Source organism: Anomaloglossus baeobatrachus, chromosome 8 (genome assembly GCF_048569485.1).
Source record: "Anomaloglossus baeobatrachus isolate aAnoBae1 chromosome 8, aAnoBae1.hap1, whole genome shotgun sequence".
NCBI classification, from domain to species: domain Eukaryota; kingdom Metazoa; phylum Chordata; class Amphibia; order Anura; family Aromobatidae; genus Anomaloglossus; species Anomaloglossus baeobatrachus.
The window spans coordinates 168,753,596-168,757,963 of NC_134360.1; the positions used below are offsets into that span (position 1 = coordinate 168,753,596).

The 4,368-nt window shown below is 47.2% G+C and overlaps 1 long non-coding RNA gene across 1 annotated transcript; it reads right to left on the reverse strand.

The window, feature by feature from the left end:
- Positions 1-484: 484 nt before the first annotated feature.
- Positions 485-4,111, reverse strand: LOC142249349 (uncharacterized). Its single transcript, XR_012725038.1, has 3 exons — positions 4,030-4,111; positions 1,572-1,647; positions 485-521 (listed from the first exon to the last, which is right to left on the reverse strand). It is a non-coding gene; the product is annotated as an uncharacterized LOC142249349 (long non-coding RNA).
- Between the last annotated feature and the right edge of the window lie 257 nt (positions 4,112-4,368).

Here is a 4,368-nt window from a genome sequence, read left to right on the forward strand (position 1 = left end):
TTCTTTTAAACAATTTTTTTATCTCTACTGGCTAACACGGTACAAAGATATATTTTACTTGTATCTGGATGGAGAGAGGGATACAACAACAATAAGCACCATGAGAAGAATGGCAAGCAGAACGTACAGTAACGGCAAGTACGCGCTGGTACATAGCTCGATCAAATGGTGATGCCAGCAGGCAGTGAAATCATAAGATGAATACAATCCGTTCAGAACCATCGGAGATGGGTGACATAGTAGACAATGCAGGACATACTGTATTAGCAATACAGATATACGTGTAGCACTTATTACTGGACGGGCAGAACCAGGAGGAGGCAGTAGATTAAACAGTACACTTGCTATGTTAGTGGTCAGGCGCCTAAGAGTAACGCTAAATGTAGCATGTATAAACAATGCTAGCCATTGTCTGTAGATAAGCAGTATACAGTATAACAGCGCAGTAGACAGTATGAGGTTAAAAAACCTACCGAGAGTCAAGGAGGCATGAAAGGTGAGTGGGTGGATGGAGGAAGTGCCTATGGAAAGACAGGATACATTAGTATACATAGCCATACATGTGGAAACCAGGCAGGTAGAGGTGCGCATTATAGATAGTGTATTTACCTTACAGGGCACAAGGGCAGGGGGACAGGGTCCCAGGGGTGCAAGCAGCAGGCGTGTGGCAGTGGGGGTCTGTGCAACGGCAGCTATTTGTAGCCAGGGCATTACTTCCTGGTGTGAGTCATGGGGGCAGGAGCGCAGGTGCCCGTGACGTCAGTGATGACGTGGGCTTACTACTGCGCATGCGTCCGGCGTCAGTGGGGAGCAGGAGAGGTGCTGTTTGCAAGCACCTTAGTGCGCATGCGTGCAGGACGTCACGGAGGGGGCGGCAACCAGGGACAGGATCCCTGTCAGTGTGGGTCACTAGACTCGGCGCGCTTGTGTGCGTCGCGTCACAGGGGGGGCGGGGTAAGGGGAGTAACAGGCTGTGAACGGGGGTATGGGTGTTTATGATGTCACATAGGGGGCCGGATGTGATAGAGAGGTTAAAGTACCTGTATGTGGTTATTGTGCTGGTATGTACCGGCTCATAAGAATCATGGAACCAGGATATGTGTAGTGGGGAAGCACATTATGAATGACTGTGTATATAATGTATGTGTGGTCTATGGGTGTGGAGTCAGTATATAGGATGTAAAAGGGAAGGTTATATATGACTATAAAGGGGGACTGGAAACATAAATGGGACGAGTATACAGCTATATATTGCTAATATGAGGCTGTTAGTGTATAGCTGATATAGATTGGCGAATACCGCTGGTATATAGCTGGAATGGACAATAAGCTGGGATGTGGCTGATATGTGGTGCTGATATATGAATGGAATAGGCAAAAAGTACTGTGGTAGAAGTGTATATATGTGGGATAATACAGAGAGGGTTGAAAGGAATGTAATGGTTTACTTGGGTGTAAAGGAGAGAAGTAGTATATGTATGATAATGTTGTGTGTTGGAGGGGAGGGGGAAGGGGGGGGGGGGGAAGAAATTATTGGAAAGGGAGGGAATGGTATAGGGTAAGGATGCTACCTGGTGAAGAGGAGGTGCCAGTTGTGGAGAGGGTGCATGGGTGGGATCCGATCGGTGGAGCAGGTGATCAGTATCTCTAAAAGAAAAAAGAGAAAGGTTAAGAAAACGGTTATGTAAGCATCAAATAAATACATAAAACATAATGCATGGCAATGGTCTACTCAGGTACACAGGCAGGGTTAATAATTCGTTTCATACTCTCTATTCATACCCCACGGCTCAAGGGTTTGTAAGGTATGTATCCAGTATGCCTCACGGTCCCGGAGAATTTGTACCCTATTGCCACCCCTTCTGGGTAGTGGGACATGTTCTAATATCTGAAACCTTAATTGGGAGACTGAGTGACCTCTGGCCGCAAAGTGAGCCGGAATGGGGAGTACAGTCAGGCCACACCTTATAGTCGATTTATGTTTACTAATGCGGTCTCGGATATGTTGGGTAGTTTCTCCAACATATCCGAGACCGCAGGGACATTTGATTAGGTAAACGACAAAATTCGTGTCACATGTATAGAAACCTCGGATGGGATATCGTTTACCGGTTCTGGGGTGTGTGACAAACTCCCCTCTGGTGACGTTAGAGCACTGTACACAATGGAGGCACGGGAATGTGCCCTTACGTGGCGTGGCCAAAAAGCTCTGTCTGTCCCGGTTTAGGGATGAACCTATGTCAGCCCGGACCAAAGTGTCTCTGATGTTGCGAGGACGTTTATGACAGATCAAAGGTGGAGATTGAAATTCCTCAATGTCCGGGTATGCGCTGCCGAGAATAGGCCAATGTTTTTTAATAACCTGGCTGAATGAAGGGGAGAAAGGGTGATACGTATTCACAAATGGTATGCGTTGTTTTTTGTTGGGTTCTGGGCTGTGTCTGGGGGAGGTATTGGATGCAATATGGTGTGGATAGTCCCTGGCTTGAAATTTACTGCTCATTTCTTGATGTCTAAGTGTGCGCGTTGTGGGATTGGAGACGATCCTTTCAACTCTACAATGTTGGGAGATGGGCAGAGAATTCTTGGTATGTTTCGGGTGACAACTACTGTAGAGAAGAAGACTGTTTTTATCTGTGGGTTTTGAGTATATGTCGGTGGCTAGTTTACTGTTGGGGTCCCGGATGACAAGGGTGTCAAGGAAGTTGATGGAATCGTGATCGTAGTGGAGGGTAAAAGAGATATTGGGAGAGATGGTATTGATGTCATTGAAGAAACTAGTGAGTGTTTCTTCACCACCGGTCCAGATGAAGAATATGTCATCTATATAGCGTTTCCAAATGGGGATGTTGATGGGAAAGGAGGGATGTGGATAAACAAAATCTTCCTCAAATTTAGCCATATATATGTTTGCATATGGAGGTGCTACGTTCGAACCCATTGCGGTCCCTTTCCGCTGCATGTAGAACGTATCTTCAAATAGGAAGAAGTTATTTTCCAAGACCACCCTGAGGGTGTCCAGGCAAAATCGCTTTTTCAGATGGTCGAAGTCGGTATGTGTATTGAGAAATCACTCAATCGCCAGGAGACCTCCTTGATGGTCGATGCTGGTGTACAAGCTGGTCACATCCATGGTGACCAGGAGATCGTTATTGGTGATTCGGTTGATACTGGATATGGTTTCCAGAAAGTGAGTGGTGTCCTTGAGGTAAGAGGGGATTTTCGGGATAAGCGGTGTGAGTATTTTTTCCAGGGTACGGGCAAGTGGAGACAAAATGGAATCAGTGGAGGCGACGATTGGACGGCCGGGGGGGGAGGTGATATTTTTATGTATTTTGGGGAGAGTGTAAAATACGGGTGTGATGGGATGGTTGTTGATGAGGAAACTGGAGAGTTTGCTATCAATCGTGGCGTTGCTGGTGTAGAGGTCGACCAAATTTTTGATGGTAGAGCGGATGGTTGCAGTGGGGTCCCGTGGAATAGGGGTATAGGTTGTGAGGTCACTGAGTTGGCTCTTAATTTCAGATACGTAATAAGATTTATCAAGGACCACGATGGCACCCCCTTTGTCGGCAGGTTTTATAACCAGCTGAGGATTGTTTTTAAGTGCGAGGAGGGCCTTAGATTCCTCATTTGTCATGTTATGACGGAGGTGTAGCTGTCCATGTCCTATGTTGGTTTTAATCTTATCAATGTCACGTGTGACTAGTGATATGTACGTCTCTACTGGATGGTAGCGCCTGGGTGGTTGAAAGGTGCTTGGATTGGAGAGGCCTAATTCACGTAATGACAGAGAGGTTGTCGGACAAGAGTCCGATATGGGAACTGCGGGGTTGGAGCCTGGAGCATCATGAGGGGTGGCAAAATGGGCCTTTAGCCGAAGATTCCTGAAGAATCTATTCAGTTCTTGCTCCAGGGTGAAGGTGTTGAGTGGGGGCGTGGGGCAAAAGCTGAGCCCCTTTTGTAGGACCCGGGTTTCTGTGGGTGTAAGGGTGAGCGAGGAGATATTATACACGATATTCTCCCTACCTGGGACCGTGTGTTGATCCTGTGCGGGGGAGCCCTGTTTCTTGCCCCTCCTGGTTTGCCTCTTGTCTGGGGACCGGTACCTAAAAAAGAAGAAGGGTTGGGACCGGAGAAACTGTGGTCGCTGTCCGAGCTGTACGTGCTTGCGTAATTCCCTCGATAGGAGGGCCTTCGTTCCGATGGAAATAAGGAGGTGCGCCATTTGTAAACTCGATTTCTCAAGTAGTCGTCTTGATCTCGAATAAATTTCGAACGTTTTCGGGTTTGTAGAGTCTGTTGGAACTCCGTGATGGACTCTTGGTTCTTAGTTTTCAGGGAGGAGAAGTCGGCAGCAGGGAGAGT